Here is a 27,228-nt window from a genome sequence, read left to right on the forward strand (position 1 = left end):
TTGTTTAATTGAAACATTGCTTCATTCAAAGTTTGATTCAATGAATCAAGAATGCAGTTTGTTTCCTTGAATTAAAGCGTGAAGCTTGACACACTCAATGACTGAGAGAAGCTCTACTCATTGAGTTAACACGTGCAATTTGATTCATGGAGAGAATGTGTGCAGTTTGATTGAGACAATGGGAGAAGCTTGTGACATTGAATGAATGTGTAGCTGTTTTCATTGAATTGACAAATGCAGTTTGCTTCATGAACTAAATGTGTGCAATTTGTTTGATTGAATAAATGAGTTAAGAGTAGCTCTAATCATTGAATTATCATGTGCAGTCTGTTCAATGAAATGAACGAGTGTAATAGGATTCACTCGATAAGTGCCGTAGGTTTGCTCGATTGAAACAAGGAATAAGGTTTGATTCATTGAATCAATGATTGTAGTTTGATTCAATGATTCAATGAATGCAGTTTGTTTCATTGACTGAAAACGGTGAACTTGACACATTGAATGAATGAGTAGCTGTATTCATTGAATTGAAAAATGCAGTTAGAATCATGAACTAAACGTTTGCAATTTGATGGATTGAATCAATACGTTAAGAGAACCTCTACTCTTGGAATAATCATGCGCAGTCTGTTTCATTGAGTGAACAAGTGTCGAAGGATTCACTAACTAAGTGAGTTAGGTTTGGTCGATTGAAACAAGGAAGAAGGTTTGCTTCATTGAATCAATAATTGTAGTTTGATTCATTAATTCAATGAATGAAGTTTGTTTCATTATAAAAAAACGGTGAGCTTGACACATTGAATGAATGAGAGAAACTCTACTCATTGAATGAAGACGTGCAATTTGGTTCATGTAGTAAACGTGTGCAGTTTGATAGAGACAATGCGTGAAATATGTGCCATTGAATGAATGAGAGTCGCTCTCCTCATTGAATTGACAATTGCAGCCTCTTTCATTGAATGAACGTGTGCAGATTGATAGAGACAATGCTTGAACCTAGTGCCATTGAATGAATGCAAGTATCTTTACACTTTGAATTGACGAGTGCAGCCTCTTTCATTGAATGAACGTATGCAGTTTGGTTCAGTAAATAAACGAGATAGGGTTGTTCCATTGAAATAAGGTGTATTTCATGGAATCAATTATTGTAGTGTGATTCAATGATTGAATGAATGCAGTTTGTTTCCTTGAATTAAAGCGTTAAGCTTGACACGTTCAATGAATGAGAGAAGCTCTACTCATTGAATTAACACGTGCAGTTTGTTTCATGGAGAGAATCGGTGCAATTTGATTCAGACAATGTGAGAATCTTGTGACATTGAATGAATGAACAGCTGTATTCATTGAATTGACAAATACAGTTTCCTCAATGAACTAAAGGTGTGCATTTTGTTCGATTGAATAAATGCATTAAGAGTAGCTCTAATCATTGAATTATCATGTGCAGTCTGTTTCATTAAATGAACGAGTGAAATAGGTTTCACTAGATAAGAGAGTTAGATTTGTTCGATTGAAACAAGGAATAAGGTTTGATTCATTGAATCAATGATTGTAGTTTGATTCAAAGATTCAATTAATGCAGTTAGTTTCATTAAATTGAATGAATTAAATTGACACATTGAATGAATGCGAAAAGCTCTACTCATTGAATGACGCCGTGCGCAGTTTGATAGACACAACGCCGTGAAACTGGTGCCACGGAATGAATGAGAGTAGCTCTACTCATTGAATTGACAAGTGCAGCCTCTTTCATTGAATTGAACGTATGCAGTTTTGTTCGCTAAATAAGGGAGATATGTTTGTTCCATTGAAACAAGGAATAAGGTTTGCTTCATTAAATCAATGATTGTAGTTTGATGCAATGATTCAATAAATGCAGTTTGTTTCATTAAATGAAAAGAGGAATAAAGAGGAGAAAAGAGTAAACAAGAGGAAAAACGCGGAGAAAAGTTGAAAAAGGAGAAATGAGTTAAAAAGATGAAAAAAGAGGAGAAATGAGGAGAAAAGAGGAAAAAAGAGGAAAAAGAGGAGAAAAGAGGCAAAAAGAGGAGAAAAGAAGAATAAAGAGGCATAAAAAGGAAAACAAGTGGAGAAATGAGGAGAAACGAGGAGAAACGAGGAAAAAAGAGGAGAAATGAGGAGAAAACAGGAGAAAAGAGTAAAGAAGAGGAAAAATGTGGAGAAAAGTTGAAAATGGAGGAGAAATGAGAAATGAGTTAAAATGATGAAAAAAGAGGAGAAATGAGGAGAAAAGAGGAAAAAAGAGGAAAAAAGAGGAGAAAAGAGGCAAAAAGAGGAGAAAAGAAGAAAAAAGAGGCATAAAAAGGAAAAAAAGTGGAGAAATGAGGAGAAACGAGGAAAAAAGAGGAGAAATGAGGAGAAAACAGGAGAAAAGAGTAAAGAAGAGGAAAAATGCGGAGAAAAGTTGAAAATGGAGGAGAAATGAGAAATGAGTTAAAACGATGAAAAAAGAGGAGAAATGAGGAAAAAAGAGGAATAAAGAGGAAAAAAAGTGGAGAAATGAGGAGAAAAAAGAAAACAAGAGGAGAAAAGTGGAGAAACGAGGAAAAAAGAGGAGCAATGAGGAGAAAAGAGGAAAAAGAGGCATAAAGAGGAAAAAAGTGGAGAAATGAGGAGAGAAGAGGAAAAAAGAGGAATAAAGAGGAGAAGAGCGGAGAAAAGAGGAAAAAAGAGGAATAAAGACGATACAAGAGGAGAAATGAGGCGACATGAGGAAAAAGAAGAAAAAAAGGAAAGAAGCGGAGAAATGAGGAAAAAAGAGGAATAAACAGGAAAAAAGTGGAGAAATGAGGAGAAATGATGAAAAAAGAGGATAAAAGAGGAGAAAAGGTGAGAGAAGAGGAAAAAGGATAAAAGAGGAGAAAAGACTAAAAAATGAACGGAGATAGGTATGTTCCATTGAAAAAAGGATTAAGGTGTGATTCGTGAATCAATATTTGTAGTTTGATTCAATGATTGAATGAAAGCCGTTTGCTTGATTGAATGAAAGCGTTATGCTTGACACATTCAATAAATGAGAGAAGCTCTACTCATAGAATTAACACGTGCAGATTGGTTCATAGAGTGAATGTGAGCAGTTTGATTGAGACAATGCGTGAAGCTTGAAACGTTGAATGAATGAGTAGCTCTATTCACTGAATTAACAAATGAGGTTTGCTACATGAACTAAATGTGTGCAGTTTGCTTGATTGAATAAATGCGTCAAGAGTAGGACTAATCATTGAATTATCATGTGCAGACTGTTTCATAAAACGAACGAGTGTAATAGCTTTCACTAGATAAGTGAGTTAGGTTTGTACGATGAAAACAAGGAATAAGGTTTGATTCATTGGATCAATGATTGTAGTTTGATTCAATGATTCAATGAATGCAGTTTGTTTCATTAATTTGAATGAATTAAATTGACACATTGAGTGAATGAGAGAAGCTCTACTCATTGAATGAAGACGTGCAATTTGGTTCATGTACCAAACTTGTGCAGTTTGATAGAGACAATGCGTGAAATATGAGCATTTGAATAAATGAGAGTGGCTCTACTCATTGAATTGGCAAGTGCAGTCTCTTTCATTGAATGAACGTGTGCAGTTTCTTTCACTAAGTCAGCGTGTTACGTTTGTTTAATTGAAACATTGCTTCATTCAAAGTTTGATTCAATGAATCAAGAATGCAGTTTGTTTCCATGAATTAAAGCGTGAAGCTTGACACACTCAATGACTGAGAGAAGCTCTACTCATTGAGTTAACACGTGCAATTTGATTCATGGAGAGAATGTGTGCAGTTTGATTGAGACAATGGGAGAAGCTTGTGACATTGAATGAATGTGTAGCTGTTTTCATTGAATTGACAAATGCAGTTTGCTTCATGAACTAAATGTGTGCAATTTGTTTGATTGAATAAATGAGTTAAGAGTAGCTCTAATCATTGAATTATCATGTGCAGTCTGTTCAATGAAATGAACGAGTGTAATAGGATTCACTCGATAAGTGCCGTAGGTTTGCTCGATTGAAACAAGGAATAAGGTTTGATTCATTGAATCAATGATTGTAGTTTGATTCAATGATTCAATGAATGCAGTTTGTTTCATTGACTGAAAACGGTGAACTTGACACATTGAATGAATGAGTAGCTGTATTCATTGAATTGAAAAATGCAGTTAGAATCATGAACTAAACGTTTGCAATTTGATGGATTGAATCAATACGTTAAGAGAACCTCTACTCTTGGAATAATCATGCGCAGTCTGTTTCATTGAGTGAACAAGTGTCGAAGGATTCACTAACTAAGTGAGTTAGGTTTGGTCGATTGAAACAAGGAAGAAGGTTTGCTTCATTGAATCAATAATTGTAGTTTGATTCATTAATTCAATGAATGAAGTTTGTTTCATTATAAAAAAACGGTGAGCTTGACACATTGAATGAATGAGAGAAACTCTACTCATTGAATGAAGACGTGCAATTTGGTTCATGTAGTAAACGTGTGCAGTTTGATAGAGACAATGCGTGAAATATGTGCCATTGAATGAATGAGAGTCGCTCTCCTCATTGAATTGACAATTGCAGCCTCTTTCATTGAATGAACGTGTGCAGATTGATAGAGACAATGCTTGAACCTAGTGCCATTGAATGAATGCAAGTATCTTTACACTTTGAATTGACGAGTGCAGCCTCTTTCATTGAATGAACGTATGCAGTTTGGTTCAGTAAATAAACGAGATAGGGTTGTTCCATTGAAATAAGGTGTATTTCATGGAATCAATTATTGTAGTGTGATTCAATGATTGAATGAATGCAGTTTGTTTCCTTGAATTAAAGCGTTAAGCTTGACACGTTCAATGAATGAGAGAAGCTCTACTCATTGAATTAACACGTGCAGTTTGTTTCATGGAGAGAATCGGTGCAATTTGATTCAGACAATGTGAGAATCTTGTGACATTGAATGAATGAACAGCTGTATTCATTGAATTGACAAATACAGTTTCCTCAATGAACTAAAGGTGTGCATTTTGTTCGATTGAATAAATGCATTAAGAGTAGCTCTAATCATTGAATTATCATGTGCAGTCTGTTTCATTAAATGAACGAGTGAAATAGGTTTCACTAGATAAGAGAGTTAGATTTGTTCGATTGAAACAAGGAATAAGGTTTGATTCATTGAATCAATGATTGTAGTTTGATTCAAAGATTCAATTAATGCAGTTAGTTTCATTAAATTGAATGAATTAAATTGACACATTGAATGAATGCGAAAAGCTCTACTCATTGAATGACGCCGTGCGCAGTTTGATAGACACAACGCCGTGAAACTGGTGCCACGGAATGAATGAGAGTAGCTCTACTCATTGAATTGACAAGTGCAGCCTCTTTCATTGAATTGAACGTATGCAGTTTTGTTCGCTAAATAAGGGAGATATGTTTGTTCCATTGAAACAAGGAATAAGGTTTGCTTCATTAAATCAATGATTGTAGTTTGATGCAATGATTCAATAAATGCAGTTTGTTTCATTAAATGAAAAGAGGAATAAAGAGGAGAAAAGAGTAAAAAAAGAAGAAAAAAGAGAAAAAAGTGGAGAAATGAGGAGAAACGAGGAAAAAAGAGGAGATATGCGGAGAAAAGTGGAGAAAAGAGGATAAATGAGGAGAAAAGAGGAGAAACGAGGAGAAACGAGGAAAAAAGAGGTGAAATGAGGAGAAAAGAAGAGAAAAGACTAAACAAGAGGAAAAGCGCGGAGAAAATTTGAAAAAGGAGGAGAAATGAGAAATGAGTTAAAAAGATGGAAAAAGAGGAGAAATGAGGAGAGAAGAGAAGAAATGAGGAGAAAAGAGGAAAAAAGAGTTAAAAAGAGTGGAAAAGAGCAAAAAAGAGGAATAAAGAGGATAAAAGAGGAGAAATGAGGCGAGAAGAGGAAAAAGAAGAAGAAAAAGAAACGAGGAGAAATGAGGAAAAAAGCAGAAAAAAGAAGAGAAAAGTGGAAAAAGGAGGAGAAATGAGATATGAGTTAAAAAGATGAAAAAAGAGGAGAATTGAGGAGAGAAGAGGAAAAAAGAGGAATAAAGAGGAGAGAGAGGACAAAAGAGGAAAACAGAGGAATAAAGAGGATAAAAGAGGAGTAATGAGGGGACAAGAGGAAAGAGAAGGAAAAAAGGAAAAAAGCGGACAAGTGAGGAAAATACAGGAATAAAGAAGAAAAAAGTGGAGAAATGAGGAGAAAAGAGGAAAAAAGAGGCATAAAGAGGAGAAACGAGGAGAAACGAGGGAAAAAGAGGAGAAATGAGGAGAAAACAGGAGAAAAGAGTAAACAAGTGGAAAAACGCGGAGAAATGTTGAAAAAGGAGGAGAAATGAGAAATGAGTTAAAAAGATGAAAACAGAGGAGAAATGAGGAGAAAAGAGGAAAAAAGAGGAGAAAAGAGGAAAAAAGAGGCATAAAGAGGAAAAAAGTGGAGAAATGAGGAGTAACGAGGAGAAACGAGGATAAAAGAGGAGAAATGAGGAGAAAACAGGAGAAAAGAGTAAACAAGAGGAAAAACGCAGAGAAAATTTGAAAAAGGAGGAGAAATGAGAAATGAGTTAAAAAGATGGAAAAAGAGGAGAAATGAGGAGAGAAGAGGAGAAATGAGGAGAAAAGAGGAAAAAAGAGGTAAAAAGAGTGGAAAAGAGCAAAAAAGAGGGATAAAGAGGATAAAAGAGGAGAAATGAGGCGAGAAGAGGAAAAAGAAGAAGAAAAAGAAACGAGGAGAAATGAGGAAAAAAGCAGAAAAAAGAAGAGAAAAGTGGAAAAAGGAGGAGAAATGAGATATGAGTTAAAAAGATGAAAAAAGAGGAGAATTGAGGAGAGAAGAGGAAAAAAGAAGAATAAAGAGGAGAGAGAGGACAAAAGAGGAAAAAAAGAATAAAGAGGATAAAAGAGGAGTAATGAGGGGACAAGAGGAAAGAGAAGGAAAAAGGGAAATAAGCGGAGAAGTGAGGAAAATACAGGAATAAAGAAGAAAAAAGTGGAGAAATGAGGAGAAAAGAGGAAAAAAGAAGCATAAAGAGGAGAAACGAGGAGAAACGAGGAAAAAAGAGGAGAAATGAGGAGCAAACAGGAGAAAAGAGTAAACAAGAGGAAAAACGCGGAGAAAAGTTGAAAAAGGAGGAGAAATGAGAAATGAGTTAAAAAGATGGAAAAAGAGGAGAAATGAGGAGAGAAGAGGAGAAATGAGGAGAAAAGAGGAAAAAAGAGTTAAAAAGAGTGGAAAAGAGCAAAAAAGAGGGATAAAGAGGATAAAAGAGGAGAAATGAGGCGAGAAGAGGAAAAAGAAGAAAAAAAAGGAAACAAGAGGAGAAATGAGGAAAAAAGCAGAAAAAAGAAGAGAAAAGTGGAAAAAGAAGGAGAAATGAGATATGAGTTAAAAAGATGAAAACAGAGGAGAAATGAGGAGAAAAGAGGAAAAAAGAGGAGAAAAGAGGAAAAAAGAGGCATAAAGAGGAAAAAAGTGGAGAAATGAGGAGTAACGAGGAGAAACGAGGAAAAAAGAGGAGAAATGAGGAGAAAACAGGAGAAAAGAGTAAACAAGAGGAAAAACGCAGAGAAAATTTGAAAAAGGAGGAGAAATGAGAAATGAGTTAAAAAGATGGAAAAAGAGGAGAAATGAGGAGAAAAGAGGAGAAAAGAGGAAAATAGAGTTAAAAAGAGTGGAAAAGAGCAAAAAAGAGGGATAAAGAGGATAAAAGAGGAGAAATGAGGCGACAAGAGGAAAAAGAAGAAAAAAAAGAAACAAAGCGGAGAAATGAGGAAAAAAGCAGAAAAAAGAAGAGAAAAGTGGAAAAAGGAGGAGAAATGAGATATGAGTTAAAAAGATGAAAAAAGAGGAGAATTGAGGAGAGAAGAGGACAAAAGAGGAATAAAGAGGAGAGAGAGGACAAAAGAGGAAAAAAGAGGAATAAAGAGGATAAAAGAGGAGTAATGAGGGGACAAGAGGAAAGAGAAGGAAAAAAGAAAAAAAGCGGAGAAGTGAGGAAAATACAGGACTAAAGAAGAAAAAAGTGGAGAAATGAGGAGAAAAGAGGAAAAAAGAAGCATAAAGAGGAGAAACGAGGAGAAACGAGGAAAAAAGAGGAGAAATGAGGAGCAAACAGGAGAAAAGAGTAAACAAGAGGAAAAACGCGGAGAAAAGTTGAAAAAGGAGAAATGAGTTAAAAAGATGAAAAAAGAGGAGAAATGAGGAGAAAAGAGGAAAAAAGAGGAAAAAGAGGAGAAAAGAGGCAAAAAGAGGAGAAAAGAAGAATAAAGAGGCATAAAAAGGAAAAAAAGTGGAGAAATGAGGAGAAACGAGGAAAAAAGAGGAGAAATGAGGAGAAAACAGGAGAAAAGAGTAAAGAAGAGGAAAAATGTGGAGAAAAGTTGAAAATGGAGGAGAAATGAGAAATGAGTTAAAACGATGAAAAAAGAGGAGAAATGAGGAGAAAAGAGGAAAAAAGAGGAAAAAAGAGGAGAAAAGAGGCAAAAAGAGGAGAAAAGAAGAAAAAAGAGGCATAAAAAGGAAAAAAAGTGGAGAAATGAGGAGAAACGAGGAAAAAAGAGGAGAAATGAGGAGAAAACAGGAGAAAAGAGTAAAGAAGAGGAAAAATGCGGAGAAAAGTTGAAAATGGAGGAGAAATGAGAAATGAGTTAAAACGATGAAAAAAGAGGAGAAATGAGGAGAAAAGAGGAAAAAAGAGGAAAAAGAGGAGAAATGAGGAGAAAAGAGTAAACAGGAGGAAAAACACGGAGAAAAGTTGAAAAAGGAGGAGAAATGAGAAATGAGTTAAAAAGATGAAAAAAGAGGAGAAATGAGGAAAAAAGAGGAATAAAGAGGAAAACAAGTGGAGAAATCAGGAGAAAAAAGAAAACAAGAGGAGAAAAGTGGAGAAACGAGGAAAAAAGAGGAGCAATGAGGAGAAAAGAGGAAAAAGAGGCATAAAGAGGAAAAAAGTGGAGAAATGAGGAGAGAAGAGGAAAAAAGAGGAATAAAGAGGAGAAGAGCGGAGAAAAGAGGAAAAAAGAGGAATAAAGACGATACACGAGGAGAAAAGAGGCGACAAGAGGAAAAAGAAGAAAAAAAGGAAAAAAGAGGAGAAATGAGGAAAAAAGAGGAATAAAGAGGAAAAAAGTGGAGAAATGAGGAAAAAAGCAGAAAAAAGAGGAGAAAAGTGGAAAAAGGAGGAGAAATGAGAAATGACTGATAAAGATGAAAAAAGAGGAGAAACGAGGAGAGAAGAGGAAAAAAGAGGAATAAAGAGGAGAAAAGAGGAAAAAAGAGGAAAAAAGAGGAATAAAGAAGATACAAGAGGAGAAATGAAGCGACATGAGGAAAAAGAAGAAAAAAAGGAAAGAAGCGGAGAAATGAGGAAAAAAGAGGAATAAACAGGAAAAAAGTGGAGAAATGAGGAGAAATGATGAAAAAAGAGGATAAAAGAGGAGAAAAGGTGAGAGAAGAGGAAAAAGGATAAAAGAGGAGAAAAGACTAAAAAATGAACGGAGATAGGTATGTTCCATTGAAAAAAGGATTAAGGTGTGATTCGTGAATCAATATTTGTAGTTTGATTCAATGATTGAATGAAAGCCATTTGCTTGATTGAATGAAAGCGTTATGCTTGACACATTCAATAAATGAGAGAAGCTCTACTCATAGAATTAACACGTGCAGATTGGTTCATAGAGTGAATGTGAGCAGTTTGATTGAGACAATGCGTGAAGCTTGCAACTTTTAATGAATGAGTAGCTCTATTCACTGAATTAACAAATGAGGTTTGCTACATGAACTAAATGTGTGCAGTTTGCTTGATTGAATAAATGCGTCAAGAGTAGGACTAATCATTGAATTATCATGTGCAGACTGTTTCATAAAACGAACGAGTGTAATAGCTTTCACTAGATAAGTGAGTTAAGTTTGTACGATGAAAACAAGGAATAAGGTTTGATTCATTGGATCAATGATTGTAGTTTGATTCAATGATTCAATGAATGCAGTTTGTTTCATTAATTTGAATGAATTAAATTGACACATTGAGTGAATGAGAGAAGCTCTACTCATTGAATGAAGACGTGCAATTTGGTTCATGTACCAAACTTGTGCAGTTTGATAGAGACAATGCGTGAAATATGAGCATTTGAATAAATGAGAGTGGCTCTACTCATTGAATTGGCAAGTGCAGTCTCTTTCATTGAATGAACGTGTGCAGTTTCTTTCACTAAGTCAGCGTGTTACGTTTGTTTAATTGAAACATTGCTTCATTCAAAGTTTGATTCAATGAATCAAGAATGCAGTTTGTTTCCTTGAATTAAAGCGTTTGAAGCTTGACACACTCAATGACTGAGAGAAGCTCTACTCATTGAGTTAACACGTGCAATTTGATTCATGGAGAGAATGTGTGCAGTTTGATTGAGACAATGGGAGAAGCTTGTGACATTGAATGAATGTGTAGCTGTTTTCATTGAATTGACAAATGCAGTTTGCTTCATGAACTAAATGTGTGCAATTTGTTTGATTGAATAAATGAGTTAAGAGTAGCTCTAATCATTGAATTATCATGTGCAGTCTGTTCAATGAAATGAACGAGTGTAATAGGATTCACTCGATAAGTGCCGTAGGTTTGCTCGATTGAAACAAGGAATAAGGTTTGATTCATTGAATCAATGATTGTAGTTTGATTCAATGATTCAATGAATGCAGTTTGTTTCATTGACTGAAAACGGTGAACTTGACACATTGAATGAATGAGTAGCTGTATTCATTGAATTGAAAAATGCAGTTAGAATCATGAACTAAACGTTTGCAATTTGATGGATTGAATCAATACGTTAAGAGAACCTCTACTCTTGGAATAATCATGCGCAGTCTGTTTCATTGAGTGAACAAGTGTCGAAGGATTCACTAACTAAGTGAGTTAGGTTTGGTCGATTGAAACAAGGAAGAAGGTTTGCTTCATTGAATCAATAATTGTAGTTTGATTCATTAATTCAATGAATGAAGTTTGTTTCATTATAAAAAAACGGTGAGCTTGACACATTGAATGAATGAGAGAAACTCTACTCATTGAATGAAGACGTGCAATTTGGTTCATGTAGTAAACGTGTGCAGTTTGATAGAGACAATGCGTGAAATATGTGCCATTGAATGAATGAGAGTCGCTCTCCTCATTGAATTGACAATTGCAGCCTCTTTCATTGAATGAACGTGTGCAGATTGATAGAGACAATGCTTGAACCTAGTGCCATTGAATGAATGCAAGTATCTTTACACTTTGAATTGACGAGTGCAGCCTCTTTCATTGAATGAACGTATGCAGTTTGGTTCAGTAAATAAACGAGATAGGGTTGTTCCATTGAAATAAGGTGTATTTCATGGAATCAATTATTGTAGTGTGATTCAATGATTGAATGAATGCAGTTTGTTTCCTTGAATTAAAGCGTTAAGCTTGACACGTTCAATGAATGAGAGAAGCTCTACTCATTGAATTAACACGCGCAGTTTGTTTCATGGAGAGAATCGGTGCAATTTGATTCAGACAATGTGAGAATCTTGTGACATTGAATGAATGAACAGCTGTATTCATTGAATTGACAAATACAGTTTCCTCAATGAACTAAAGGTGTGCATTTTGTTCGATTGAATAAATGCATTAAGAGTAGCTCTAATCATTGAATTATCATGTGCAGTCTGTTTCATTAAATGAACGAGTGAAATAGGTTTCACTAGATAAGAGAGTTAGATTTGTTCGATTGAAACAAGGAATAAGGTTTGATTCATTGAATCAATGATTGTAGTTTGATTCAAAGATTCAATTAATGCAGTTAGTTTCATTAAATTGAATGAATTAAATTGACACATTGAATGAATGCGAAAAGCTCTACTCATTGAATGACGCCGTGCGCAGTTTGATAGACACAACGCCGTGAAACTGGTGCCACGGAATGAATGAGAGTAGCTCTACTCATTGAATTGACAAGTGCAGCCTCTTTCATTGAATTGAACGTATGCAGTTTTGTTCGCTAAATAAGGGAGATATGTTTGTTCCATTGAAACAAGGAATAAGGTTTGCTTCATTAAATCAATGATTGTAGTTTGATGCAATGATTCAATAAATGCAGTTTGTTTCATTAAATGAAAAGAGGAATAAAGAGGAGAAAAGAGTAAACAAGAGGAAAAACGCGGAGAAAAGTTGAAAAAGGAGAAATGAGTTAAAAAGATGAAAAAAGAGGAGAAATGAGGAGAAAAGAGGAAAAAAGAGGAAAAAGAGGAGAAAAGAGGCAAAAAGAGGAGAAAAGAAGAATAAAGAGGCATAAAAAGGAAAAAAAGTGGAGAAATGAGGAGAAACGAGGAGAAACGAGGAAAAAAGAGGAGAAATGAGGAGAAAACAGGAGAAAAGAGTAAAGAAGAGGAAAAATGTGGAGAAAAGTTGAAAATGGAGGAGAAATGAGAAATGAGTTAAAACGATGAAAAAAGAGGAGAAATGAGGAGAAAAGAGGAAAAAAGAGGAAAAAAGAGGAGAAAAGAGGCAAAAAGAGGAGAAAAGAAGAAAAAAGAGGCATAAAAAGGAAAAAAAGTGGAGAAATGAGGAGAAACGAGGAAAAAAGAGGAGAAATGAGGAGAAAACAGGAGAAAAGAGTAAAGAAGAGGAAAAATGCGGAGAAAAGTTGAAAATGGAGGAGAAATGAGAAATGAGTTAAAACGATGAAAAAAGAGGAGAAATGAGGAGAAAAGAGTAAACAAGAGGAAAAACACGGAGAAAAGTTGAAAAAGGAGGAGAAATGAGAAATGAGTTAAAAAGATGAAAAAAGAGGAGAAATGAGGAAAAAAGAGGAATAAAGAGGAAAAAAAGTGGAGAAATGAGGAGAAAAGAGGAGAAACGAGGAGAAAAGAGGAAAAAAGAGGAAAAAAGAGTAATAAAGAAGATACAAGAGGAGAAATGAGGCGACATGAGGAAAAAGAAGAAAAAAAGGAAAGAAGCGGAGAAATGAGGAAAAAAGAGGAATAAACAGGAAAAAAGTGGAGAAATGAGGAGAAATGATGAAAAAAGAGGATAAAAGAGGAGAAAAGGTGAGAGAAGAGGAAAAAAGGATAAAAGAGGAGAAAAGACTAAAAAATGAACGGAGATAGGTATGTTCCATTGAAAAAAGGATTAAGGTGTGATTCGTGAATCAATATTTGTAGTTTGATTCAATGATTGAATGAAAGCCGTTTGCTTGATTGAATGAAAGCGTTATGCTTGACACATTCAATAAATGAGAGAAGCTCTACTCATAGAATTAACACGTGCAGATTGGTTCATAGAGTGAATGTAAGCAGTTTGATTGAGACAATGCGTGAAGCTTGCAACTTTGAATGAATGAGTAGCTCTATTCACTGAATTAACAAATGAGGTTTGCTACATGAACTAAATGTGTGCAGTTTGCTTGATTGAATAAATGCGTCAAGAGTAGGACTAATCATTGAATTATCATGTGCAGACTGTTTCATAAAACGAACGAGTGTAATAGCTTTCACTAGATAAGTGAGTTAGGTTTGTACGATGAAAACAAGGAATAAGGTTTGATTCATTGGATCAATGATTGTAGTTTGATTCAATGATTCAATGAATGCAGTTTGTTTCATTAATTTGAATGAATTAAATTGACACATTGAGTGAATGAGAGAAGCTCTACTCATTGAATGAAGACGTGCAATTTGGTTCATGTACCAAACTTGTGCAGTTTGATAGAGACAATGCGTGAAATATGAGCATTTGAATAAATGAGAGTGGCTCTACTCATTGAATTGGCAAGTGCAGTCTCTTTCATTGAATGAACGTGTGCAGTTTCTTTCACTAAGTCAGCGTGTTACGTTTGTTTAATTGAAACATTGCTTCATTCAAAGTTTGATTCAATGAATCAAGAATGCAGTTTGTTTCCTTGAATTAAAGCGTTTGAAGCTTGACACACTCAATGACTGAGAGAAGCTCTACTCATTGAGTTAACACGTGCAATTTGATTCATGGAGAGAATGTGTGCAGTTTGATTGAGACAATGGGAGAAGCTTGTGACATTGAATGAATGTGTAGCTGTTTTCATTGAATTGACAAATGCAGTTTGCTTCATGAACTAAATGTGTGCAATTTGTTTGATTGAATAAATGAGTTAAGAGTAGCTCTAATCATTGAATTATCATGTGCAGTCTGTTCAATGAAATGAACGAGTGTAATAGGATTCACTCGATAAGTGCCGTAGGTTTGCTCGATTGAAACAAGGAATAAGGTTTGATTCATTGAATCAATGATTGTAGTTTGATTCAATGATTCAATGAATGCAGTTTGTTTCATTGACTGAAAACGGTGAACTTGACACATTGAATGAATGAGTAGCTGTATTCATTGAATTGAAAAATGCAGTTAGAATCATGAACTAAACGTTTGCAATTTGATGGATTGAATCAATACGTTAAGAGAACCTCTACTCTTGGAATAATCATGCGCAGTCTGTTTCATTGAGTGAACAAGTGTCGAAGGATTCACTAACTAAGTGAGTTAGGTTTGGTCGATTGAAACAAGGAAGAAGGTTTGCTTCATTGAATCAATAATTGTAGTTTGATTCATTAATTCAATGAATGAAGTTTGTTTCATTATAAAAAAACGGTGAGCTTGACACATTGAATGAATGAGAGAAACTCTACTCATTGAATGAAGACGTGCAATTTGGTTCATGTAGTAAACGTGTGCAGTTTGATAGAGACAATGCGTGAAATATGTGCCATTGAATGAATGAGAGTCGCTCTCCTCATTGAATTGACAATTGCAGCCTCTTTCATTGAATGAACGTGTGTAGATTGATAGAGACAATGCTTGAACCTAGTGCCATTGAATGAATGCAAGTATCTTTACACTTTGAATTGACGAGTGCAGCCTCTTTCATTGAATGAACGTATGCAGTTTGGTTCAGTAAATAAACGAGATAGGGTTGTTCCATTGAAATAAGGTGTATTTCATGGAATCAATTATTGTAGTGTGATTCAATGATTGAATGAATGCAGTTTCTTTCGTTGAATTAAAGCGTTAAGCTTGACACGTTCAATGAATGAGAGAAGCTCTACTCATTGAATTAACACGTGCAGTTTGTTTCATGGAGAGAATCGGTGCAATTTGATTCAGACAATGTGAGAATCTTGTGACATTGAATGAATGAACAGCTGTATTCATTGAATTGACAAATACAGTTTCCTCAATGAACTAAAGGTGTGCATTTTGTTCGATTGAATAAATGCATTAAGAGTAGCTCTAATCATTGAATTATCATGTGCAGTCTGTTTCATTAAATGAACGAGTGAAATAGGTTTCACTAGATAAGAGAGTTAGATTTGTTCGATTGAAACAAGGAATAAGGTTTGATTCATTGAATCAATGATTGTAGTTTGATTCAAAGATTCAATTAATGCAGTTAGTTTCATTAAATTGAATGAATTAAATTGACACATTGAATGAATGCGAAAAGCTCTACTCATTGAATGACGCCGTGCGCAGTTTGATAGACACAACGCCGTGAAACTGGTGCCACGGAATGAATGAGAGTAGCTCTACTCATTGAATTGACAAGTGCAGCCTCTTTCATTGAATTGAACGTATGCAGTTTTGTTCGCTAAATAAGGGAGATATGTTTGTTCCATTGAAACAAGGAATAAGGTTTGCTTCATTAAATCAATGATTGTAGTTTGATGCAATGATTCAATAAATGCAGTTTGTTTCACTAAATGAAAAGAGGAATAAAGAGGAGAAAAGAGTAAACAAGAGGAAAAACGCGGAGAAAAGTTGAAAAAGGAGAAATGAGTTAAAAAGATGAAAAAAGAGGAGAAATGAGGAGAAAAGAGGAAAAAAGAGGAAAAAGAGGAGAAAAGAGGCAAAAAGAGGAGAAAAGAAGAATAAAGAGGCATAAAAAGGAAAACAAGTGGAGAAATGAGGAGAAACGAGGAGAAACGAGGAAAAAAGAGGAGAAATGAGGAGAAAACAGGAGAAAAGAGTAAAGAAGAGGAAAAATGTGGAGAATAGTTGAAAATGGAGGAGAAATGAGAAATGAGTTAAAACGAGGAAAAAGGAGGAGAAATGAGGAGAAAAGAGGAAAAAAGAGGAAAAAAGAGGAGAAAAGAGGCAAAAAGAGGAGAAAAGAAGAAAAAAGAGGCATAAAAAGGAAAAAAAGTGGAGAAATGAGGAGAAACGAGGAAAAAAGAGGAGAAATGAGGAGAAAACAGGAGAAAAGAGTAAAGAAGAGGAAAAATGCGGAGAAAAGTTGAAAATGGAGGAGAAATGAGAAATGAGTTAAAACGATGAAAAAAGAGGAGAAATGAGGAAAAAAGAGGAATAAAGAGGAAAAAAAGTGGAGAAATGAGGAGAAAAAAGAAAACAAGAGGAGAAAAGTGGAGAAACGAGGAAAAAAGAGGAGCAATGAGGAGAAAAGAGGAAAAAGAGGCATAAAGAGGAAAAAAGTGGAGAAATGAGGAGAGAAGAGGAAAAAAGAGGAATAAAGAGGAGAAGAGCGGAGAAAAGAGGAAAAAAGAGGAATAAAGACGATACAAGAGGAGAAATGAGGCGACATGAGGAAAAAGAAGAAAAAAAGGAAAGAAGCGGAGAAATGAGGAAAAAAGAGGAATAAACAGGAAAAAAGTGGAGAAATGAGGAGAAATGATGAAAAAAGAGGAGAAAAGGTGAGAAAAGGTGAGAGAAGAGGAAAAAGGATAAAAGAGGAGAAAAGACTAAAAAATGAACGGAGATAGGTATGTTCCATTGAAAAAAGGATTAAGGTGTGATTCGTGAATCAATATTTGTAGTTTGATTCAATGATTGAATGAAAGCCGTTTGCTTGATTGAATGAAAGCGTTATGCTTGACACATTCAATAAATGAGAGAAGCTCTACTCATAGAATTAACACGTGCAGATTGGTTCATAGAGTGAATGTGAGCAGTTTGATTGAGACAATGCGTGAAGCTTGCAACTTTTAATGAATGAGTAGCTCTATTCACTGAATTAACAAATGAGGTTTGCTACATGAACTAAATGTGTGCAGTTTGCTTGATTGAATAAATGCGTCAAGAGTAGGACTAATCATTGAATTATCATGTGCAGACTGTTTCATAAAACGAACGAGTGTAATAGCTTTCACTAGATAAGTGAGTTAGGTTTGTACGATGAAAACAAGGAATAAGGTTTGATTCATTGGATCAATGATTGTAGTTTGATTCAATGATTCAATGAATGCAGTTTGTTTCATTAAATTGAATGAATTAAATTGACACATTGAGTGAATGAGAGAAGCTCTACTCATTGAATGAAGACGTGCAATTTGGTTCATGTACCAAACTTGTGCAGTTTGATAGAGACAATGCGTGAAATATGAGCATTTGAATAAATGAGAGTGGCTCTACTCATTGAATTGGCAAGTGCAGTCTCTTTCATTGAATGAACGTGTGCAGTTTCTTTCACTAAGTCAGCGTGTTACGTTTGTTTAATTGAAACATTGCTTCATTCAAAGTTTGATTCAATGAATCAAGAATGCAGTTTGTTTCCTTGAATTAAAGCGTGAAGCTTGACACACTCAACGACTGAGAGAAGCTCTACTCATTGAGTTAACACGTGCAATTTGATTCATGGAGAGAATGTGTGCAGTTTGATTGAGACAATGGGAGAAGCTTGTGACATTGAATGAATGTGTAGCTGTTTTCATTGAATTGACAAATGCAGTTTGCTTCATGAACTAAATGTGTGCAATTTGTTTGATTGAATAAATGAGTTAAGAGTAGCTCTAATCATTGAATTATCATGTGCAGTCTGTTCAATGAAATGAACGAGTGTAATAGGATTCACTCGATAAGTGCCGTAGGTTTGCTCGATTGAAACAAGGAATAAGGTTTGATTCATTGAATCAATGATTGTAGTTTGATTCAATGATTCAATGAATGCAGTTTGTTTCATTGACTGAAAACGGTGAACTTGACACATTGAATGAATGAGTAGCTGTATTCATTGAATTGAAAAATGCAGTTAGAATCATGAACTAAACGTTTGCAATTTGATGGATTGAATCAATACGTTAAGAGAACCTCTACTCTTGGAATAATCATGCGCAGTCTGTTTCATTGAGTGAACAAGTGTCGAAGGATTCACTAACTAAGTGAGTTAGGTTTGGTCGATTGAAACAAGGAAGAAGGTTTGCTTCATTGAATCAATAATTGTAGTTTGATTCATTAATTCAATGAATGAAGTTTGTTTCATTATAAAAAAACGGTGAGCTTGACACATTGAATGAATGAGAGAAACTCTACTCATTGAATGAAGACGTGCAATTTGGTTCATGTAGTAAACGTGTGCAGTTTGATAGAGACAATGCGTGAAATATGTGCCATTGAATGAATGAGAGTCGCTCTCCTCATTGAATTGACAATTGCAGCCTCTTTCATTGAATGAACGTGTGCAGATTGATAGAGACAATGCTTGAACCTAGTGCCATTGAATGAATGCAAGTATCTTTACACTTTGAATTGACGAGTGCAGCCTCTTTCATTGAATGAACGTATGCAGTTTGGTTCAGTAAATAAACGAGATAGGGTTGTTCCATTGAAATAAGGTGTATTTCATGGAATCAATTATTGTAGTGTGATTCAATGATTGAATGAATGCAGTTTGTTTCCTTGAATTAAAGCGTTAAGCTTGACACGTTCAATGAATGAGAGAAGCTCTACTCATTGAATTAACACGTGCAGTTTGTTTCATGGAGAGAATCGGTGCAATTTGATTCAGACAATGTGAGAATCTTGTGACATTGAATGAATGAACAGCTGTATTCATTGAATTGACAAATACAGTTTCCTCAATGAACTAAAGGTGTGCATTTTGTTCGATTGAATAAATGCATTAAGAGTAGCTCTAATCATTGAATTATCATGTGCAGTCTGTTTCATTAAATGAACGAGTGAAATAGGTTTCACTAGATAAGAGAGTTAGATTTGTTCGATTGAAACAAGGAATAAGGTTTGATTCATTGAATCAATGATTGTAGTTTGATTCAAAGATTCAATTAATGCAGTTAGTTTCATTAAATTGAATGAATGCGAAAAGCTCTACTCATTGAATGACGCCGTGCGCAGTTTGATAGACACAACGCCGTGAAACTAGTGCCACAGAATGAATGAGAGTAGCTCTACTCATTGAATTGACAAGTGCAGCCTCTTTCATTGAATTGAACGTATGCAGTTTTGTTCGCTAAATAAGGGAGATATGTTTGTTCCATTGAAACAAGGAATAAGGTTTGCTTCATTAAATCAATGATTGTAGTTTGATGCAATGATTCAATAAATGCAGTTTGTTTCATTAAATGAAAAGAGGAATTAAGAGGAGAAAAGAGTAAACAAGAGGAAAAACGCGGAGAAAAGTTGAAAAAGGAGAAATGAGTTAAAAAGATGAAAAAAGAGGAGAAATGAGGAGAAAAGAGGAAAAAAGAGGAAAAAGAGGAGAAAAGAGGCAAAAAGAGGAGAAAAGAAGAATAAAGAGGCATAAAAAGGAAAAAAAGTGGAGAAATGAGGAGAAACGAGGAGAAACGAGGAAAAAAGAGGAGAAATGAGGAGAAAACAGGAGAAAAGAGTAAAGAAGAGGAAAAATGTGGAGAATAGTTGAAAATGGAGGAGAAATGAGAAATGAGTTAAAACGATGAAAAAAGAGGAGAAATGAGGAGAAAAGAGGAAAAAAGAGGAAAAAAGAGGAGAAAAGAGGCAAAAAGAGGAGAAAAGAAGAAAAAAGAGGCATAAAAAGGAAAAAAAGTGGAGAAATGAGGAGAAACGAGGAAAAAAGAGGAGAAATGAGGAGAAAACAGGAGAAAAGAGTAAAGAAGAGGAAAAATGCGGAGAAAAGTTGAAAATGGAGGAGAAATGAGAAATGAGTTAAAACGATGAAAAAAGAGGAGAAATGAGGAAAAAAGAGGAATAAAGAGGAAAAAAAGTGGAGAAATGAGGAGAAAAAAGAAAACAAGAGGAGAAAAGTGGAGAAACGAGGAAAAAAGAGGAGCAATGAGGAGAAAAGAGGAAAAAGAGGCATAAAGAGGAAAAAAGTGGAGAAATGAGGAGAGAAGAGGAAAAAAGAGGAATAAAGAGGAGAAGAGCGGAGAAAAGAGGAAAAAAGAGGAATAAAGACGATACAAGAGGAGAAATGAGGCGACATGAGGAAAAAGAGGAAAAAAAGGAAAGAAGCGGAGAAATGAGGAAAAAAGAGGAATAAACAGGAAAAAAGTGGAGAAATGAGGAGAAATGATGAAAAAAGAGGAGAAAAGGTGAGAAAAGGTGAGAGAAGAGGAAAAAGGATAAAAGAGGAGAAAAGACTAAAAAATGAACGGAGATAGGTATGTTCCATTGAAAAAAGGATTAAGGTGTGATTCGTGAATCAATATTTGTAGTTTGATTCAATGATTGAATGAAAGCCGTTTGCTTGATTGAATGAAAGCGTTATGCTTGACACATTCAATAAATGAGAGAAGCTCTACTCATAGAATTAACACGTGCAGATTGGTTCATAGAGTGAATGTGAGCAGTTTGATTGAGACAATGCGTGAAGCTTGCAACTTTGAATGAATGAGTAGCTCTATTCACTGAATTAACAAATGAGGTTTGCTACATGAACTAAATGTGTGCAGTTTGCTTGATTGAATAAATGCGTCAAGAGTAGGACTAATCATTGAATTATCATGTGCAGACTGTTTCATAAAACGAACGAGTGTAATAGCTTTCACTAGATAAGTGAGTTAGGTTTGTACGATGAAAACAAGGAATAAGGTTTGATTCATTGGATCAATGATTGTAGTTTGATTCAATGATTCAATGAATGCAGTTTGTTTCATTAATTTGAATGAATTAAATTGACACATTGAGTGAATGAGAGAAGCTCTACTCATTGAATGAAGACGTGCAATTTGGTTCATGTACCAAACTTGTGCAGTTTGATAGAGACAATGCGTGAAATATGAGCATTTGAATAAATGAGAGTGGCTCTACTCATTGAATTGGCAAGTGCAGTCTCTTTCATTGAATGAACGTGTGCAGTTTCTTTCACTAAGTCAGCGTGTTACGTTTGTTTAATTGAAACATTGCTTCATTCAAAGTTTGATTCAATGAATCAAGAATGCAGTTTGTTTCCTTGAATTAAAGCGTGAAGCTTGACACACTCAATGACTGAGAGAAGCTCTACTCATTGAGTTAACACGTGCAATTTGATTCATGGAGAGAATGTGTGCAGTTTGATTGAGACAATGGGAGAAGCTTGTGACATTGAATGAATGTGTAGCTGTTTTCATTGAATTGACAAATGCAGTTTGCTTCATGAACTAAATGTGTGCAATTTGTTTGATTGAATAAATGAGTTAAGAGTAGCTCTAATCATTGAATTATCATGTGCAGTCTGTTCAATGAAATGAACGAGTGTAATAGGATTCACTCGATAAGTGCCGTAGGTTTGCTCGATTGAAACAAGGAATAAGGTTTGATTCATTGAATCAATGATTGTAGTTTGATTCAATGATTCAATGAATGCAGTTTGTTTCATTGACTGAAAACGGTGAACTTGACACATTGAATGAATGAGTAGCTGTATTCATTGAATTGAAAAATGCAGTTAGAATCATGAACTAAACGTTTGCAATTTGATGGATTGAATCAATACGTTAAGAGAACCTCTACTCTTGGAATAATCATGCGCAGTCTGTTTCATTGAGTGAACAAGTGTCAAAGGATTCACTAACTAAGTGAGTTAGGTTTGGTCGATTGAAACAAGGAAGAAGGTTTGCTTCATTGAATCAATAATTGTAGTTTGATTCATTAATTCAATGAATGAAGTTTGTTTCATTATAAAAAAACGGTGAGCTTGACACATTGAATGAATGAGAGAAACTCTACTCATTGAATGAAGACGTGCAATTTGGTTCATGTAGTAAACGTGTGCAGTTTGATAGAGACAATGCGTGAAATATGTGCCATTGAATGAATGAGAGTCGCTCTCCTCATTGAATTGACAATTGCAGCCTCTTTCATTGAATGAACGTGTGCAGATTGATAGAGACAATGCTTGAACCTAGTGCCATTGAATGAATGCAAGTATCTTTACACTTTGAATTGACGAGTGCAGCCTCTTTCATTGAATGAACGTATGCAGTTTGGTTCAGTAAATAAACGAGATAGGGTTGTTCCATTGAAATAAGGTGTATTTCATGGAATCAATTATTGTAGTGTGATTCAATGATTGAATGAATGCAGTTTGTTTCCTTGAATTAAAGCGTTAAGCTTGACACGTTCAATGAATGAGAGAAGCTCTACTCATTGAATTAACACGTGCAGTTTGTTTCATGGAGAGAATCGGTGCAATTTGATTCAGACAATGTGAGAATCTTGTGACATTGAATGAATGAACAGCTGTATTCATTGAATTGACAAATATAGTTTCCTCAATGAACTAAAGGTGTGCATTTTGTTCGATTGAATAAATGCATTAAGAGTAGCTCTAATCATTGAATTATCATGTGCAGTCTGTTTCATTAAATGAACGAGTGAAATAGGTTTCACTAGATAAGAGAGTTAGATTTGTTCGATTGAAACAAGGAATAAGGTTTGATTCATTGAATCAATGATTGTAGTTTGATTCAAAGATTCAATTAATGCAGTTAGTTTCATTAAATTGAATGAATTAAATTGACACATTGAATGAATGCGAAAAGCTCTACTCATTGAATGACGCCGTGCGCAGTTTGATAGACACAACGCCGTGAAACTGGTGCCACGGAATGAATGAGAGTAGCTCTACTCATTGAATTGACAAGTGCAGCCTCTTTCATTGAATTGAACGTATGCAGTTTTGTTCGCTAAATAAGGGAGATATGTTTGTTCCATTGAAACAAGGAATAAGGTTTGCTTCATTAAATCAATGATTGTAGTTTGATGCAATGATTCAATAAATGCAGTTTGTTTCATTAAATGAAAAGAGGAATAAAGAGGAGAAAAGAGTAAAAAAAGGAGAAAAAAGAGAAAAAAGTGGAGAAATGAGGAGAAACGAGGAAAAAAGAGGAGATATGCGGAGAAAAGTGGAGAAAAGAGGATAAATGAGGAGAAAAGAGGAGAAACGAGGAGAAACGAGGAAAAAAGAGGTGAAATGAGGAGAAAAGAAGAGAAAAGACTAAACAAGAGGAAAAACGCGGAGAAAATTTGAAAAAGGAGGAGAAATGAGAAATGAGTTAAAAAGATGGAAAAAGAGGAGAAATGAGGAGAGAAGAGAAGAAATGAGGAGAAAAGAGGAAAAAAGAGTTAAAAAGAGTGGAAAAGAGCAAAAAAGAGGAATAAAGAGGATAAAAGAGGAGAAATGAGGCGACAAGAGGAAAAAGAAGAAGAAAAAGAAACAAGAGGAGAAATGAGGAAAAAAGCAGAAAAAAAGAAGAGAAAAGTGGAAAAAAGAGGAGAAATGAGATATGAGTTAAAAAGATGAAAAAAGAGGAGAATTGAGGAGAGAAGAGGAAAAAAGAGGAATAAAGAGGAGAGAGAGGACAAAAGAGGAAAAAAGAGGAATAAAGAGGATAAAAGAGGAGTAATGAGGGGACAAGAGGAAAGAGAAGGAAAAAAGGAAAAAAGCGGACAAGTGAGGAAAATACAGGAATAAAGAAGAAAAAAGTGGAGAAATGAGGAGAAAAGAGGAAAAAAGAGGCATAAAGAGGAGAAACGAGGAGAAACGAGGGAAAAAGAGGAGAAATGAGGAGAAAACAGGAGAAAAGAGTAAACAAGTGGAAAAACGCGGAGAAAAGTTGAAAAAGGAGGAGAAATGAGAAATGAGTTAAAAAGATGAAAACAGAGGAGAAATGAGGAGAAAAGAGGAAAAAAGAGGAGAAAAGAGGAAAAAAGAAGCATAAAGAGGAGTAACGAGGAGAAACGAGGAAAAAAGAGGAGAAATGAGGAGAAAACAGGAGAAAAGAGTAAACAAGAGGAAAAACGCAGAGAAAATTTGAAAAAGGAGGAGAAATGAGAAATGAGTTAAAAAGATGGAAAAAGAGGAGAAATGAGGAGAGAAGAGGAGAAATGAGGAGAAAAGTGGAAAAAGGAGGAGAAATGAGATATGAGTTAAAAAGATGAAAAAAGAGGAGAATTGAGGAGAGAAGAGGAAAAAAGAGGAATAAAGAGGAGAGAGAGGAAAAAAGAGGAAAAAAAGAATAACGAGGATAAAAGAGGAGTAATGAGGGGACAAGAGGAAAGAGAAGGAAAAAGGGAAATAAGCGGAGAAGTGAGGAAAATACAGGAATAAAGAAGAAAAAAGTGGAGAAATGAGGAGAAAAGAGGAAAAAAGAAGCATAAAGAGGAGAAACGAGGAGAAACGAGGAAAAAAGAGGAGAAATGAGGAGCAAACAGGAGAAAAGAGTAAACAAGAGGAAAAACGCGGAGAAAAGTTGAAAAAGGAGGAGAAATGAGAAATGAGTTAAAAAGATGGAAAAAGAGGAGAAATGAGGAGAGAAGAGGAGAAATGAGGAGAAAAGAGTAAAAAAGAGTTAAAAAGAGTGGAAAAGAGCAAAAAAGAGGGATAAAGAGGATAAAAGAGGAGAAATGAGGCGAGAAGAGGAAAAAGAAGAAAAAAAAGGAAACAAGAGGAGAAATGAGGAAAAAAGCAGAAAAAAGAAGAGAAAAGTGGAAAAAGAAGGAGAAATGAGATATGAGTTAAAAAGATGAAAACAGAGGAGAAATGAGGAGAAAAGAGGAAAAAAGAGGAGAAAAGAGGAAAAAAGAGGCATAAAGAGGAAAAAAGTGGAGAAATGAGGAGTAACGAGGAGAAACGAGGAAAAAAGAGGAGAAATGAGGAGAAAACAGGAGAAAAGAGTAAACAAGAGGAAAAACGCAGAGAAAATTTGAAAAAGGAGGAGAAATGAGAAATGAGTTAAAAAGATGGAAAAAGAGGAGAAATGAGGAGAAAAGAGGAGAAAAGAGGAAAATAGAGTTAAAAAGAGTGGAAAAGAGCAAAAAAGAGGGATAAAGAGGATAAAAGAGGAGAAATGAGGCGACAAGAGGAAAAAGAAGAAAAAAAAGAAACAAAGCGGAGAAATGAGGAAAAAAGCAGAAAAAAGAAGAGAAAAGTGGAAAAAGGAGGAGAAATGAGATATGAGTTAAAAAGATGAAAAAAGAGGAGAATTGAGGAGAGAAGAGGACAAAAGAGGAATAAAGAGGAGAGAGAGGACAAAAGAGGAAAAAAGAGGAATAAAGAGGATAAAAGAGGAGTAATGAGGGGACAAGAGGAAAGAGAAGGAAAAAAGAAAAAAAGTGGAGAAGTGAGGAAAATACAGGACTAAAGAAGAAAAAAGTGGAGAAATGAGAAGAGAGGAAAAAAGAAGCATAAAGAGGAGAAACGAGGAGAAACGAGGAAAAAAGAGGAGAAATGAGGAGCAAACAGGAGAAAAGAGTAAACAAGAGGAAAAACGCGGAGAAAAGTTGAAAAAGGAGAAATGAGTTAAAAAGATGAAAAAAGAGGAGAAATGAGGAGAAAAGAGGAAAAAAGAGGAAAAAGAGGAGAAAAGAGGCAAAAAGAGGAGAAAAGAAGAATAAAGAGGCATAAAAAGGAAAAAAAGTGGAGAAATGAGGAGAAACGAGGAGAAACGAGGAAAAAAGAGGAGAAATGAGGAGAAAACAGGAGAAAAGAGTAAAGAAGAGGAAAAATGTGGAGAAAAGTTGAAAATGGAGGAGAAATGAGAAATGAGTTAAAACGATGAAAAAAGAGGAGAAATGAGGAGAAAAGAGGAAAAAAGAGGAAAAAAGAGGAGAAAAGAGGCAAAAAGAGGAGAAAAGAAGAAAAAAGAGGCATAAAAAGGAAAAAAAGTGGAGAAATGAGGAGAAACGAGGAAAAAAGAGGAGAAATGAGGAGAAAACAGGAGAAAAGAGTAAAGAAGAGGAAAAATGCGGAGAAAAGTTGAAAATGGAGGAGAAATGAGAAATGAGTTAAAACGATGAAAAAAGAGGAGAAATGAGGAGAAAAGAGTAAACAAGAGGAAAAACACGGAGAAAAGTTGAAAAAGGAGGAGAAATGAGAAATGAGTTAAAAAGATGAAAAAAGAGGAGAAATGAGGAAAAAAGAGGAATAAAGAGGAAAAAAAGTGGAGAAATGAGGAGAAAAGAGGAGAAACGAGGAGAAACGAGGAAAAAAGAGGTGAAATGAGGAGAAAAGAAGAGAAAAGACTAAACAAGAGGAAAAACGCGGAGAAAATTTGAAAAAGGAGGAGAAATGAGAAATGAGTTAAAAAGATGGAAAAAGAGGAGAAATGAGGAGAGAAGAGAAGAAATGAGGAGAAAAGAGGAAAAAAGAGTTAAAAAGAGTGGAAAAGAGCAAAAAAGAGGAATAAAGAGGATAAAAGAGGAGAAATGAGGCGACAAGAGGAAAAAGAAGAAGAAAAAGAAACAAGAGGAGAAATGAGGAAAAAAGCAGAAAAAAAGAAGAGAAAAGTGGAAAAAAGAGGAGAAATGAGATATGAGTTAAAAAGATGAAAAAAGAGGAGAATTGAGGAGAGAAGAGGAAAAAAGAGGAATAAAGAGGAGAGAGAGGACAAAAGAGGAAAAAAGAGGAATAAAGAGGATAAAAGAGGAGTAATGAGGGGACAAGAGGAAAGAGAAGGAAAAAAGGAAAAAAGCGGACAAGTGAGGAAAATACAGGAATAAAGAAGAAAAAAGTGGAGAAATGAGGAGAAAAGAGGAAAAAAGAGGCATAAAGAGGAGAAACGAGGAGAAACGAGGGAAAAAGAGGAGAAATGAGGAGAAAACAGGAGAAAAGAGTAAACAAGTGGAAAAACGCGGAGAAAAGTTGAAAAAGGAGGAGAAATGAGAAATGAGTTAAAAAGATGAAAACAGAGGAGAAATGAGGAGAAAAGAGGAAAAAAGAGGAGAAAAGAGGAAAAAAGAAGCATAAAGAGGAGTAACGAGGAGAAACGAGGAAAAAAGAGAAGAAATGAGGAGAAAACAGGAGAAAAGAGTAAACAAGAGGAAAAACGCAGAGAAAATTTGAAAAAGGAGGAGAAATGAGAAATGAGTTAAAAAGATGGAAAAAGAGGAGAAATGAGGAGAGAAGAGGAGAAATGAGGAGAAAAGTGGAAAAAAGAGGTAAAAAGAGTGGAAAAGAGCAAAAAAGAGGGATAAAGAGGATAAAAGAGGAGAAATGAGGCGAGAAGAGGAAAAAGAAGAA

This window comes from Chiloscyllium punctatum, chromosome 18, assembly GCF_047496795.1.
Source record: "Chiloscyllium punctatum isolate Juve2018m chromosome 18, sChiPun1.3, whole genome shotgun sequence".
Lineage (NCBI taxonomy): Eukaryota > Metazoa > Chordata > Chondrichthyes > Orectolobiformes > Hemiscylliidae > Chiloscyllium > Chiloscyllium punctatum.